Raw genomic sequence first — 16,658 nt, 5'->3', positions numbered from 1 at the left:
TGGCTCAGTTGATGACATATTTCCCTGGCCGTTATTGATTATGTCCCTATGCTCGTGTGTAGGCATTTGCATTTGAGGTGAGTATAAAGGTCTAGGTGCTAATTTCTGAGGTTTGTCTTGTATTCCTGGGAGTTTTCTTCCTGGGTTTCTTTTTAGTCTCTGGATTTTCAGAGTGTCTGTTGGCTAGTGTTGCCTTTTATACCCATCTGCTTTCCAGGTGTGTTCAAGGAAGAATGTTTGTGCTGTTGTAACCTGGAGTAAGGGGAGACCATGAAAATATGATCATAGCAGTGCAAAAAAAAGATATAGACAAGGGAGACTTGAAGCTTCCTCTGGTGTTCTAGTCCAGTGCTAGGATCTACTGTTAAAATTGCATCTGGGGTAACAGATAGTGGGGTAGGTCTTTGAACAGACACCTTAGTTTTCTGGCAAGTGGGACATGTACATAGCAGGCGTATCTGCCCATAGCACTTGGCTTAGACAGAGATGAGGAAGTAAAAGAAGGGCAGATGGAGATCATTTGTGGTATCTGTAAGAGGCATGGAAAGGAAGAGGAACCTTCCTCCAGTATTCTATTCTAGGGTTAAGAGCAACTGTGAGAGTAGGGTCTAGGATATCAGATAGTGTAGTAGGTCTTTTGACAGTCTACTTAGTCTCCTGGCAGGCATGGCCTGTTGGTTGAGAAGGGGTTCTCTGCCTTTTGTTGAGGACTCAGTTACAGATAAATCTGGAAGAGAAATGCAGATGGGAATGGACAGAAGTTACGGACATGGGGAGAGGGAGCTGCTCATTAGAGTAAACCTCGAGTATTGGGTCTTAAGTAACAGAATGGGGAAGGTCTGGAAGCATCCTACCTAGTTCCATACCCAATACCAATCCTATAATTCTTGTTTTAGCAACTGTGTAATATTTATAAGTCTGTCTTTGTATCTTTTATAAACAGTGACACCATGTATGTTGTGTGATTTTATTAATTATATTATATTGCTGTTCTTATGAAAAATGATAGACCTCTACCTAATTTCATCTTCTGAAAATTTACTATATCATGTCATGTATTCCTTTTTAAAAGCCCCTTCAAAACCTGAGATGCTTTTATTTAGAAGATTTAATCACAACAGGAGAGAAGTAAGTTAGAACAAAAAAGTTACTAAAACAGGGATTTTTGCTGCCAGACAGAACCTGGAAGTATTCTTTCTCTTTTGGAAGAATGTCAAAAATATCAAGAATTGAGATGGCAAAGAGCATAGAGAACACTGAGCTGTTCTTTTTTTGTTTTGTTTTGTTTTGGGTTTTTTTTGTTTTGTTTTGTTTTTGTTTTTGTTTTTTTTTTTTGTTGTTGTTGTTTTTGTTGTTTTTTCAAGACAAGGTTTCTCTGTACAGCCCTGGCTGTCCTGGAACTCACTCTGTAGACCAGGCTGGCCTGGAACACAAAAATCCGCCTGCCATTGCCTCCCAGAGTGCTGGGATTACAGGCCTGCGCCACCATCGTCCGACTTGAGCTGTTCTTTTAGGACCTGTAACTTGAAAGTGATGCAGACATCGGAAGCTAAGGTTGTAGGATGTCAGTGAAAATAGACTTCATAAAAAATTTCTAGATATTTTGTGACAAAATGTTTCTTATTACACCCATATCCTGAGAAATTAAGTAAGATAAAATTAAAAAATAGTGGACTAATTTCGTAGATGCAATAATAAATCTGTTTAATTGTTATTATTAGTGACTCATTCAGGATTACAGTGAAAAGAAGCAACAAGAGCAGAATCAAATACAAACTCTGATTTTTCAGATAAACAGCACTAGGTAGTTTCAGATGACACTTGGAAATGGCCTAAAACGTGTCCTAAGAGTAACACTCCCTCCTGTTAACCTTTAAATTAGTAGAATGAGTAAGCAAAGGGAATTCGAGTCCCAGATAGAAACTTCATATAAAATGTATTGCAACTGTGGTCCTAGTGTGTGCTATATTCCAACCCAATTTGGAAGCTGAACTTTGCAAGGTCATCCATGTTGTACTGGTTCTGGAAACAAGAAAGATGCAAAATTCAAAGTCATATATTTTTTTTCCTCTATGGTTTTTGTTCAGCATTGTTCTAGCTATCTATGTTTGGCAGAGTCAGAACCCCAGTTTAAGAAAAAAAAACAACTGTGAGTTCCTTGCATGAAGGTTTGAGTATGAAGCCTGAGTTGCATTTTGAGAACACAATATGTTGAAATACTAAGCTATGAGAGATCTGCCATGGAGAGATGGATATAGGAAATGGATTTACCTAAACTAATAGAAGTATGTGCGGTTGCAGGCATAGGGCCATCTAAACCCTTTGAAACTGAAGCCCCATTGACTGAGACAGAACCACAGGATTTGGTGTTTGGGCTCCTTGGTCCAGTCTTCTCTCACTGTGTACGTATTCCTCTCTATTGAAATGGGAAAGGGTATTCTTTACAATTTGCAATTGTATGCTTGGAAGATATCACTTCTTTTCAGATTTTACAATGGCAGTGGAGAGATTACTGTGTCAGAAGAGACTTTGGACAATTGGACCATGTACAAGCTGTTGCAGACTATTAGGATCATTGAAGTTAAACTAAATGAATTTTCATCTGCGATGACCATGAGCCTATAGTAGCCAGAGGCAAAATGTAGTTGGTTGAATGAAGAAGCTTCTGCGTAGATGATGTCTTTGAACTTTTGTGTCTTTCTTTAAGGACCTCACAGAAACTTTTCTAGGAGCCTTTTTACATTTCTTATTGGGAATGGGATTTGGGTATCTGTATACTCAACCCATTTTCTGGTTGTGTGTGTGTGTGTGTGTGTGTGTGTGTGTCTACTGTGTTCTGATTGAAACTGACTAGTCAGCTTTTTTCTCATGCTGTCATCTCTTCATGACATGATAGACTCTATCCCTAAATCACATAAGAAACAGTAGAAGCAGTTGCTATTCAGTGCTAAGCTATTTTGTTATCCTGATGTTTTTACCTTTTTTGGTTTTGTTATTTCTGAAGTTGAAGTTTCAATGACTTTTTCTATCTTTTTAATTCATTTGATTGATTTTGGCAGGGAAATTAGGGTCTTATTATATTCCTCTGACTGTCCTGAAACTCATTGCATCAGTCAGGATGATATCCAACTCAATGAGATAACTCCTACATCTGCCTCCAGAATTCTGAGATCAAAAGCATGAGCTAATACACCCACCTTGCCCATTATTTTTTCCTAGTTAGTAATTGTTCATACATTTTCTCTGATGTGTGTTCAGTACAGTTTACTTCTCTCTCTCTCTCTCTCTCTCTCTCTCTCTCTCTCTCTCTCTCTCTCTCTCTCTCTCTCTCTCTCCTCTGTCTTTCTGTGTGTGTGTGTGTGTGTGTGTGTGTGTATTTGTCTGTCTCTCTTTGTCTCTCTGTTAGTTGGCATTTCTCTTGCAAGCCTATATACTATTCCAATGACACAGAAATGACAGGGGTGAACATTATTATTCAGTTTCCTTCTGAAATAATTTTTGCAATTACATTAATACTTCTGTGTCAAAAAATCAGTGGGGCAGGACCAGAATTATATAAATATATTGACAGTGAGGCATACATTTAAAGTGATATTGGCATCGTGATTTGTATTATACACCTGTATGGGATATTTTAGAATGCAGTGACCTATGATGATGTGTGTGTAAACTTCACTCCGGAAGAGTGGACTTTACTGGATCCTTCACAGAAGAGTCTCTACAGAGATGTAATGCTGGAGACCTACAGGAATCTCACTGCTATAGGTAAGACAGTGAATTTCCTTTCACCTTTTAAAATAAAAGGACAATTGTTTCTTTGATATCATTGCTGTTCTGTGATTTCAATTGAGAATGGCGAATAATGAGGTAAATTAATCAGGTATGGGTCTAAGGTTCACTGGAGATACTAACTTAAATTTTCCCCAATTTCCAATAATCTGTTATAAATTTTCTGTTACTATATTTTAGGCTACAGTTGGAAAGATGACAATATCAAAGACTATTTTCAAAGTTCTAGAAGACATGGAAGGTAATCTTCATGTGCAAGTTGGTTTGAATATGCCTCTGAAGCAATTTTAATGTTCCTTTGAAGTTTTAAAGAACAGCAACAATATAAAAAAGCACAGCTTTAAGTATATCAATGATTATTAAATTCTCACAAAACCAAGTACCTCAATTTGAGGTATCTGATTTGTATTTCCAGTGCATTGTTGTAAGGAGGATATAATCAATGCCTTAATCAATACTAGCATTTGTGTCATAGCCCCATTCGATTATGCTATAGAAATGGTTATCAGTTTAATCCCATACCAGTTTGATATTGCAAAATGTATATGCATTGAATAGGTGATAAGTATATGTGGAAAGCCTTCTAATAGGTAAATAGCCTGTAGTAAAGCTGGTGCTACTTATATACTTGTAGTGACATTGCTAACTTTAAGTGAGAAGGAGATAGTTTATGAAAGACAAGAATGTTGTTTTGGAGAAATCTCAATCCCTTGCCTCAGGTCTATGATGAAGACAGTGTCAACCTTTGTAAAATGCAATGTGGAACCCTTTCTTTTTCTTCTTCTAATAGAATAGGTATATTCTAAGTAACAATTAGTATAAGCGTTGTGAGCATAGGGATATTGAAAGAAGCAATGTACTCCTCTCTCTCTTAGTATAATTAGAGGATATGTAGTAGTCCCCACATTGAGTAGAGTTTTTTAATGTGATGCTAGTTACACTTATTTGGTTTTCCAATTTCATAGGGTTCGTCCACAAACTCACACTGCAGAAAATCCCTACAATACCAGGAATGTGGAAATTCTTCTATTTGTCCTGGTTCACATTGTAAATGCAGTATACAAATATATTGTATTCTACACTAAAGGGAAATTTATGAATGTTCTCAGTGTGGTAAAGTTCTGAGCTTTTGTAATTTTCTTCAATAGGTGAAAAATTTCATCTAGATAAAGGATGCTATAAATGTGAGCAATATAATAAATTCAAAACAACCCATAACATAGGGGAATGCCATGAATGTAAACAAAGTGATTCGTCCTTACCATTAGACTAAATTGTAAAATTAATTTGTATAGATTGAAAGACCCATTAGTGTAATTAATGTGGCAAACCGTTTTCATGTGCCAATTGTCTTTGCAGGCATGAAAGAAGTCATAGTGGAAAGAAACCCTATGCATGTAACCAATGTGGTAAAGCCTTTTCATGTCATCATAGTCTCCAAATACATAAAAGAAGCCATACTGGAGAGAAACTCTATGAATGTAATCATTGTAATAAAGGCTTTCCATATCCCAGTGCTCTCCGAATACATAAAAGGATACACAGTGGAGAGAAACCCTATGAATGTAAACAGTGTGGTAAAGCCTTTACATGTCATAGTTCTCTTCAAAGGCATGAAAGAATACATACTGGTGAGAAACCTTATGAATGTAGCCAATGTGGTAAAACCTTTACACATTATGATAGTCTCCAAATACATAAAAGAACTCACAGTGGAGAAAAACCATATGGGTGTAATCAATGTGGTAAAGACTTTGTAAGTCAGAGTTGTCTCCTAGAACATAAAAGAACACATACTGGAGAGAAACCCTATGAATGTAACCAATGTGGCAAAGCCTTTGCATGTTCCAAGAGTCTCCAAATACATCAAAGAGCACACACTGGAGAGAAACCCTATGAATGTAACCAATGTGGTAAAGCCTTTGCATATCACAGTGTTCTCCGAACTCATAAAAGAACACACACTGGAGAGAAACCCTATGAATGTAACCAATGTGGTAAAGCTTTTACATATTACAGTGGTCTCCAAATACATAAAAGAACACACACTGGAGAGAAGCCCTATGAATGTAAGCAATGCGGTAAAGCCTTTGCATGTAGCAGTCATTTTCAAAGGCATAAAAGAATTCATACTGGAGAGAAACCCTATAATTGTAACCAGTGTGGTAAAGCCTTTGCAAGTAAAAGTAATCTCCAAATTCATAAAAGAGCACACACTAGAGAGAAACCCCATGGATATAATCAATGCTAAAAAGACTTTGTAAGTCCGAGTCATCTCTTAGAACATAAAAGAAGACATACTGGAAAGAAACCCTATGAATGTACCAAATGTGGTAAAGCCTTTCCATATTACAGTGGTCTCCGAGTATATAAAAGAACACACCCTGGAAGGAGACCCTCTGAATGTGATTAATGTAGTAAAGCCTTTGCACATCATAATAGTCTCCAAATCTATAAAAGAACACATAGTGGAAAGAAACCCTGTGAATACAACCAATGTGGTAAAGCATTTCTATATTTCAGTGGTCTCCAAATACATAAAAGAACACACAAACAGGAGACAAACTATATGAATGTAATCAGTGCAATAAAGTCTTTGTACATCAGAATTACCTTCTCCTATATAAAAGAACACATACTGGAGAGAAATCCAATGAATGTTATCAATGTGATAAAGCTTTTCTACGACTGAGACAGCTAGAATGTAAAACAATACATACATACCAGAGAGAAACCCTATGAGTGTAACGAATATGGTAAAATCTTTGCATGTCATTATCATCTTTGTAAACATGAATGAATTCATACTACAAGAAGCTGTATGAATGTATTTGATATGATGAACTTTTGTACAATTACATACTTGTCATCATGAAAGAATTCAAACTGGAGAGAAATTCTATGAATATGAGCAATGTGCTAAGGCCTTTGTGTTATGGGCCACTGAGATTCAACACTATTCAATGACCAGGTCAATATAAATGTCAAGAACTTATTTCAATGAAGCTACTACTGACTAATCAGGGCACATGATCAAATTCAGCAGCTGAACTGTGCCACAAACACTCCTGTCGCTGAACCAGAATATTAAAAAAAAAAAAAAAAAAAAAAAACAACAAAAAACAACTTTTTAGCCTGAAAATCAAAAACATCTGTACTATTATGTATATATTTTTTCATCTCTCAGGATTTAGGAATAAGGGATGTCCTTATGTAGCTAATCTATGTCCACTGATGCAGAATATAGGTTTTGCAGCCTAACCAATAATATCTATTTGTTCTTTTGTATTTAGGAACAGTCATTATATTTTGAGAAATAAAAGACAAATAGCATAAGCTGTGATTAGGAAGAGTCATGTTTAGGGGAACAAAAGATAAAAAATAGAAGCTGGTCTGGTATTTGGAAGTCTCCATCTCCTCTAGACCCTGGAGAGATAAACTTAGCCTTACCCTATGATGGCATGGAGACTGATAAAAAAGAGGCAATACCTAAGACAAGTTTCTTTTGCTTCTTCCTAATGTTTGTATATTATAGTCATCTTCAATAACATAAAAGGATACATATTAGAGAAGAACCCTATAAATGTAATCAATATCATAATCCTCCGTCACTATAGTTACCTACAAATACATAAAAGAACACACACTTGTGAGAAACAGTATGAATGTAACCAATGTGGTAAAGTCTTTCCACAACATAGTCATCTCCTAATCTATAAAAGAATACACACAGAGCTGCCACCTAACAGGAGCAGCATGTGTGTGCTGCAGGCTTTTTGCCATGTTTGTGTAGTGGATCCACCTGGCTCAAGCAGGAGGGAGCTGATTGAGGCTGTGGTCACAGCCAACGCAGCCTGCCCCCATCCACAAAGTCCATTTGAACCTCCACTACCTGAGTCAGACTCTGAACAACAAAAAGCAGACAGTCTGCATGGTGCATTTGAGGAACTCAAGATGTTGGACAACAGAAGCACTCTAAAAGAGATAGCTCATCAAAGACTCATAGAAGAGCTGCTGAATGCCCTGGTAGTTCTTTGAATCCCTTGCAAACAAACCCTATCCCCTGGAGGACTATGATGTCTCCTTTGAGGGTGGCATGCTCACCATTAAGCTGAGCGGGGACCTAGGAAACTACATAATCAACAAGCAGGACCCAAAGAAGCAAATCCAGCTATCTTCTCCCTCCAGTAGCCCCAAACACTATGACTGGACTGGGAAAAACTGGGTGTAGTCCCATAGCAGTGTGTCTGCATGAGCTGCTGGCCAGGTTGCTGACTGAAGCATTAAGCACCAAATTGGACTTGTCTTCATTGGCCTATTCTGGAAAAGGCACTTGAATGCATGCCAAATTTAAAGATGTGAAAAAGTATCAGGCAAAGACCTAGCCTCCTTCTGTAACTGATTGTCCGGTTTCCCATGCCTGCTTCTGAAGACAGTCACACTGTGTGTGACAGCCTGTGAAAAAAGTACATTACCTCACCTTCTCCCAAAAATGCACACTGGAGAGAAATTCTAAGAATGTAACCAGTGTGTTAAAGACTTAGCATTTCTTAGTGGTCTACAAATACTTAAAAGAACACATACTATTTAGAAACTCTACAAATGTAGTCAATGTGATAAAGCCTTTTAAAACACAACGTACATATCTATGAATTCATAAAAGAACACATACTGAAGATGTGTGCCTACAGACCAGCAATGTGGGAAAGCCTTTGTATGTACCAGTAGTCATTAAAATTATGACAAAAAAGCCATACTCCAGGGAAACACCATGAATGTAGTCAGTGTGGTAAAGGTTTGCACTTCATGGTAACTTTATATAAGAGTAAAACCTTTAGCATGTAATCAGTCTGTTAAAGACTGTGTATATCACAATAGCCTTTGAAGACCTGAGAGAACTAAATGGAATCTATAAATATAAAGGCTTTGGTAAGATCATTAGTCAACATACTGATTTTCACTTATACAAGATTATGCTGGGATAAGCATGTGACAAGTGTCTATAATCTATTCAACCATTATGATGTTCCTCCTTATTTTGTTTCTACTTGCAAGCTCGTATAGACAAAAGCCCTGTAAATTTAATGAATAAGGTATATTTTTATATACCTTTTATATTTCACAATTCTCTTCAATTACATGAAAAACATCATCTAGGTGTAAAGCTTTATGGATGTATATCAGTGCCTTATCTTTTGTTGTAAAATAGAATATCAAAAGCAACTTATAAAGCAGTTTAATTTGATGTATGTTTCCAGAGGGATATGGGATCAGGGTGACAATGGCAATGTAAAAAATGTCACATGTCAGCTAAAACAGGAAGTTCTGAGCTCATATCAGCAAGCTGAAGCATGAAGCAGAGAGTGGAAACTAGAAATGGTGTGTTGATGCAAAACTCTCAAGCCCATTCCCAGTGACGTATTTACTTCAGCAGGGCAATATTTCTTAAATCTCTCCAATGGAAACCACCAACTGAGGAGGACTGATTTTTCTGACTTGAAGCCTACATGCTTCCTGTCTCTTATCTTACATGAACCAATACATGATGAAGAAAAGTTCAGTAGGTAAACTTTCAGGTGCCTTAACACCTGAGTTACTGGAATGAATCCTTACAGAAGAAAAACATCATGGGATGTCATTGTGTCTCTGTGTGTGTATGTATGTGTACATTAATGCTGGTTTCCATGAATGTTGAACACTTTGGTATTCTTGTAGGAGGAATTCAAGGAAGTTGTTAAAAGCCTGACTTGGTCCTGGGTATGAAATTATCTTAACTGCTCAGCCAGGTCTCTAGTCTTGTAAATATTTTAAAGACTTTATATGTCTTCATGATGTCAGGACATTCAGGAAAGAACTCATACAAGAGAAAAACCCTATTCTTGTAAACAATTTGATACAAGCTTTAGATCTCATAGTTGTCTTCAATTTCAAGAAAAAAATCAAACGTGTTTTAAAACTTTTCATATTAGTTTTGAAGGAAGTGAATAATTTACCATATTCATTCAAGTGTAATGGAAGAGATCTCAGATTCTTGTGCTGTTCTGTATGGCCATGAAAGGGACAGCTTAACATGGTTCCCACCCATGGAGCAGGGCTAGCAGGGTGTTGGCCTCCACAACTGTTGACAGTTCCTGTGGACCTAGGGCTTATTTGTATAATGATGTACATAATTTATTTCATGTTTCTCCTTTTGGAAATATTTTCCCTCCCAAGGTTACTGGGTAATGTTCTTCCTGCCAAGGTTATTGACTACATGATAATTAGAAACAGCATGAGTCCAGGGAACAAGGGTGTGTATATGTTCCTCAGCAAAAATGCTAAATTCTGTGACCTTCAAGACAGCTGTTAAGGATGTGGGAAAGAAATTTGCAAATGCAAACTCAAAAATATATAATTTCTTTTTTTAATTATTTTTCCTTTATTGATATATATTTTTTTATTTACATTTCAAATGATTTCCCCTTTTCTGAGTCCCCACTCCCCGCAAGACCCATAAGCCCTCTTCCCTCCCCTTGTTCTTCCATCTACCCCTTCCCACTTTCCTGTTCTGGTATTCCCCTATACTGTTGCATTGAGTCTTTTCAGAACCAGGGGCCACTCCTCCATTATTTTTGGACATCATTTAATATGTGGATTATGTCTTGGGTATTCAAAGTTTCTAAGCTAATATCCACTTATCAGTGAGTGCATACCATGATTGATCTTTTGAGACTGTGTTACCTCACTTAGTATGATGTTCTCCAAAATATATGATTTCATAACTATGGAAAATATAAAAATTCAGTGTAATTGTATGAGGGGCTTCATAGAGCTAAAATAACAAAGACAACTACAACAATAATGAGCTTCTCAGAGAGATATAAAAGTAGGGTAGTTCCTGAGTTTAAGGGCAGCCTGGAACAGAGAGATGTTTGGCACAGATTCGGTGAGAATGGTAATTTCAGGATGGGATCCCACACAGGTAGTTAATTGTCTCTGCTTACAAAGTTAGGCAGATCTTTGAATTCAGTTGCTATGTTAAAAAATGTACTTGATGTCATTTCTAAGAATCAAGGGGATAAGATCATAAGACAGTGATTTGTTGGATAATCAAAAGGGAATCTCGGGTGGACTATGGAGTTTATATGAAAATAAAAGACTAATTTGGTTTGCAAAAACTGAGTTGTCTGGTGATTTTCACAAAGCTCTCTCAAGCAGAACACTTTTTGGATGTGGTGGTGTATGAGTGTGCATATGGTATAGACCAAGTGTTATAATCTACATAACACTATAGCTTCTACCCATGATTGACTTTCAATTTGAAGCCCTGTCTCCTAAGGGAATTATTTAGAAATGCTAGATAATATAGTAGCAATGGCGTTCATTTAAGGAAAAATAAATGTGTGTGTGTATGTGTGTGTGTGTGTGTGTGTGTGTGTGTAATGTTATTATGAGTTTTTAGTGCCATGACACATATCTGCAGGAAGAGAGGTTTGTGGGGTCTATTTGGACATCTTTATATGATGATCAATATTAGGTTGCCAGCTTTGCACACCACAGATAGTTCCCTGTGAGCTATCTCTCTCATGATACTAGAATAAGATTAGTTGAAACATTACAATATCAGTAAAATATTGTGTTCTTCTCAGAATGTAAACATTGTCATCTAAGAATGGAGAAAACAAGATAATTGAAATAATCCTATTTGTAAATGAAAATGGTATGTTGCTATCTTTTGGAGGGAATGTGTTTGCTTATTGTTAAGAGTAAACAACTGTTCATAACAATTGCTCAGAACCAGAAATGAATGCCAGAGAATTGTCACAGTAAAGGGTAAAGTTTGTTGTTTCTAAGCCTGATGACCTGAGTTTAATGTCTGGGAGACCCATATTACTCCTACAGATGTTTCTCTTCTTTTCAGATTATAACACTTGGCCTGTACCATATGCACATTCACACACCACCACATCCAAAAAGTAACTTTTAAACCCAAAAAAGGGCCAGTGAGATCACTTGAACCAAATCACTTTCTGGGATTCATTTGTAGAACTCACAAAGGCAAAATAGATACTAGACACCAGTAAGTTGTCCTCTACCTGTTACATGCACACCATAACACAGGTATATATATACCAACACAGTTCAAATATTTTAATTGTATAATATTAACAAAGTAATAACCCAATTAATGAGAATACATAAATTGATTTGCCAGATTAAATTATTGTAGAATTTCAAGATGTACTGCTATTCTTCAAAACAATGAAGGTTCCTTTGTGAATGTATCTTTTCATTCTCCAATTCAAAAGATAGGTTATTTTAAAAATACATCTCAGCTAGCCTTAAAGGTATGTTTCTGTAGTCCTAACACCTGAAAGACAGACTTGACTATGTGAAGATATCCTATCTCAAAAGTATTCTAAAAATGAAGAGTATATCTTAAATTATGAAAAAATTCTAATGTAATCTGACTGGACTCTGACTGACTCAAAGGTAACATCTTGTTATCTTTTGTCACGTTAGAAAACTGTATTAATGCCGGGCAGTGGTGACACACGTCTGTGATCCCAGCACTCTGAGAGGCAGAGGCAGGCAGATTTCTGAGTTCGAGGCCAGCCTGGTCTACAGAGTGAGTTCCAGGACAGCCAGGGCTATACAGAGAAACCCTGTCTCGACAAAACCAAAGCCAAAAAGAAAACTGTATTAATAATAAAAAATAAGCAGTGTGTAGAGACCATTTACAGAGGCGCATAAAACTATTGAATCCTTCGACAAATGTCTAGCAGGGCCTACATCATCTTCAAGTGATAGGAGACAGAATAGTAATGGAACATCTTCATCCTTTGCATTATAAGCAGATGTATGAGAGCTGCAGGTTTAGTTGTAATGCTCACATTGCATACCCAAGTTTGGTTCCTAGAACCAACATCAGATGATGCAGGTTTGCCCGTATTCTCAGTTCTAGGACAACTCATGCATTTTTCTGACCGCTTAGAGCACCAGTTATGCAAATGGTGAAAAGGCACATGCATTTTGATTCCTTATTGTAAAAAGGGTTTTCTTTGTGTATGTCATGTAAAAAAAAAATTGAAATCCATTTAACTTAGGCAGATAAAGTTGTACACTGTGTATACCAAGTGCATTCCTGGTATCAGAATAGGCCAGAAGAGTGTCTGATCCCCCATGATTGGACTTATAGACAGTTTTGAACTTTTTTAGGTGCTGGAAATCCAAGATAAGCCCTGTGGATAAGGAGCCAATGCTCTTCTGGACTGAACCCTCTATTCATTACCATGAGCATTGTCACTAATAGCACTAATAGTTGCTCCAATGTTCATCATTACCTCAGCCCTGATAACCCAGAAGAAATAGAAGTTATAGCCTCAAAAAAGTAACTTTAATTTGGTGGTTAAAGTCGTGTTACAGCCCAAATCTCCACAAAATAGAGAAGAAAGGAGAAAAAGTGAGAGAAACTGACGATACAAATCTCTAAATAAAGAGTGGTTGCCCACTTGGATGTTGTAAATAGCAGCAATGGGAACTTACAAGTACACATGCATATGTACTTCTGCTGGAGGTTATGCCTATTTTAAGAAGTTAAACGCAATTGCAGGCATGAATACCAACATCTCTGAATGGAATTGTATTTTTTTTTCTAAATAGTTAGAATACAGGACAGTCTAAGCTCTTAAACTATCAAAATTATTTATAAGACTAAAGTATCTTTTACTCTTAACAATTTACTTTGCTTTTTATAATTCATAACGTCCATTTTCTTCTATAAGCATTAAGCTGAGTAAATACAGAAAGTAATTGTGAGCATATAATATATAATCTAAACTTTTTTTTTGCATTGGTACATTTTTTTATTCGATATATATTTTATTTACATTTCAAATGATTTCCCCTTTTCTAGCCCCCCACTCCCTGAAAGTCCCGTAAGCCCCCTTCTCTCCCCCTGTACTCCCACGCACCCCTTGCCACTTCCCCGTTCTGGTTTTGCCGAATACTGCTTCACTGACTCTTTCCAGAACAAGGGGCCACTCCTCCTTTCTTCTTGTACCTCATTTGATGTGTGGATTATGTTTTGGGTATTCCAGTTTTCTAGGTTAATATCCACTTATTAATGAGTGCATACCATGATTCACCTTTTGAGTCTGGGTTACCTCACTTAGTATGATGTTCTCTAGCTCCATTCATTTGCCTAAGAATTTCATGAATTCATTGTTTCTAATGGCTGAATAGTACTCCATTGTGTAGATATACCTCATTTTTTGCATCCACTATTCTGTTGAGGGATACCTGGGTTCTTTCCAGCATCTGGCAATTATAAATAGGGCTGCTATGAACATAGTAGAGCATGTATCCTTATTACATGGTGGGGAATCCTCTGGGTATATGCCCAGGAGTGGTATAGCAGGATCTTCTGGAAGTGAGGTGCCCAGTTTTCTGAGGAAACGCCAGACTGATTTCCAGAGTGGTTGTACCAATTTGCAACCCCACCAGCAGTGGAGGAGTGTTCCTCTTTCTCCACACCCTCTCCAACACCTGCTGTCTCCTGAATTTTTAATCTTAGCCATTCTGACTGGTGTAAGGTGAAATCTCAGGGTTGTTTTGATTTGCATTTCCCTAATGACTAATGAAGTTGAGCATTTTTTAAGATGCTTCTCCGCCATCCAAAGTTCTTCAGGTGAGAATTCTTTGTTTAACTCTGTACCCCATTTTTAATAGGGTTGCTTGGTTTTCTGGAGTCTAACTTCTTGAGTTCTTTATATATATTGGATATTAGCCCTCTATCTGATGTAGGATTGGTGAAGATCTTTTTCCAATTTGTTGGTTGCCGATTTGTCCTCTTGATGGAGTCCTTTGCCTTACAAAAACTTTGTAATTTTATGAGGTCCCATTTGTCAATTCTTGATCTTAGAGCATACGCTATTGGTGTTCTGTTCAGAAACTTTCTCCCTGTACTGATGTCCTCAAGGGTCTTCTCCAGTTTCTTTTCTATTAGCTTCAGAGTGTCTGGCTTTATGTGGAGGTCCTTGATCCATTTGGATTTGAGCTTAGTACAAGGAGACAAGGATGGATCAATTTGCATTCTTATGCATGCTGACCTCCAGATGAACCAGCACCATTTGTTGAAAAGGCTATCTTTTTTCCATTGGATGTTTTCAGCCTCTTTGTCGAGGATCAAGTGGCCATAGGTGTGTGGGTTCATTTCTGGATCTTCAATCCTGTTCCATTGATCCTCCTGCCTGTCACTGTACCAATACCATGCAGTTTTTAACACTATTGCTCTGTAGTATTGCTTGAGGTCAGGGATACTGATTCCCCCAGAATTTCTTTTGTTGCTGAGAATAGTTTTAGCTATCCTGGGTTTTTTGTTATTCCAGATGAATTTGATAATTGCTCTTTCTAACTCTGAGAAGAATTGAGTTGGGATTTTGATGGGTATTGCATTGAATCTGTATATTGCTTTTGGCAAAATGGCCATTTTAACTATATTGGTTCTACCAATCCATGAGCATGGGAGGTTTTCCCATTTTTTGAGGTCTTCTTCCATTTCCTTCTTCAGAGTCTTGAAGTTCTTGTCATACAGATCTTTCACATGTTTGGTAAGAGTCACCCCAAGATACTTTATACTGTTTGTGGCTATTGTGAAGGGAGTCATTTCCCTAATTTCTTTCTCAGCCTGCTTATCCTTTGAGTATAGGAAGGCCACTGATTTGCTTGAGTTGATTTTATAACCTGCCACTTTGCTGAAGTTGTTTATCAGCTGTAGGAGTTCTCTAGTGGAGTTTTTTGGGTCACTTAGGTAGACTATCATGTCATCTGCAAATAATGATAGTTTGACTTCTTTCCTTCCTTTTCTTTCCTTTCCTTCCTTTGACTTATCCCTTTGACCTCCTTATGTTGTCGAATTGCCCGAGCTAGTACCTCAAGTACAATATTGAAAAGATAAGGAGAAAGGGGGCACCCTTGTCTAGTCCCTGATTTTAGTGGGATTGCTTCAAGTTTCTCTCCATTTAGTTTGATGCTGGCTACCGGTTTGCTGTATATTGCTTTTACTATGTTTAGGTATGGGCCGTGAATTCCTGGTCTTTCCAAGACTTTAAGCATGAAAGGATGCTGAATTTTGTCAAATGCTTTTTCAGTATCCAATGAAATGACCATGTGGTTTTTTTCTTTGAGTTTGTTTATGTAGTGGATTGCATTGATGGATTTCCGTATGTTGAACCAACCCTGCATTCCCGGGATAAAGCCTACTTGATCATGGTGGATGATCGTTTTGATGTGTTCTTGGATTTGGTTGGCAAGAATTTTATTGAATATTTTTGCATCGATGTTCATAAGGGAAATTGGTCTGAAGTTCTCTTTCTTTGTTGGATCTTTGTGTAGTTTTGGTATCAACGTAATTGTGGCTTCGTAGAAGGAATTGGGTAGTGTTCCTTCTGTTTCTATTTTGAGGAATAGTTTGAAGAGTATTGGTGTTAACTCTTCTTTGAAGGTCTGATAGAATTCTGCACTGAAACCATCTGGTCCTGTGCTTTTTTTTTAGTTGGAAGACTTTCTGTGACTCCTTCTATTACTTTAGGCATTATGGGACTGTTTAGATAGATGATCTATTTGGTCCTGATTTAATTTTGGTACTTGGTATCTGTCAAGGAAATTGTCCATTTCCTCCAGATTCTCCAGTTGTGTTGAGTACAGGCTCTTGTAGTAGGATCTGATGATTTTTTGGATTTCCTCAGTTTCCGTTGTTATATCTCCCTTTTCATTTCTAAGTTTGTTAATTTGGATACTTTCTCTATGCCCTTTGGTCAGTCTGGCTAAGGGTTTATCTATCTTGTTGATTTTCTCAAAGAACCAGCTCCTGGTTTTGTTGATTCTTT

At 37.2% G+C, this 16,658-nt stretch overlaps 2 pseudogenes; both read left to right on the top strand.

Moving 5' to 3' along the window:
• The first annotated feature begins 666 nt into the window (after window positions 1-666).
• On the top strand, window positions 667-6,481 carry LOC127669266 (zinc finger protein 431-like; annotated as a pseudogene).
• A 61-nt stretch (window positions 6,482-6,542) lies between these two features.
• Window positions 6,543-8,126, top strand: LOC127669265 (frataxin, mitochondrial-like; annotated as a pseudogene).
• Window positions 8,127-16,658: the final 8,532 nt, after the last annotated feature.

Source organism: Apodemus sylvaticus, chromosome 19 (assembly GCF_947179515.1).
Source record: "Apodemus sylvaticus chromosome 19, mApoSyl1.1, whole genome shotgun sequence".
Taxonomy (NCBI): Eukaryota; Metazoa; Chordata; class Mammalia; order Rodentia; family Muridae; genus Apodemus; species Apodemus sylvaticus.
This window is presented reverse-complemented; position numbering and strand designations above follow the sequence as displayed.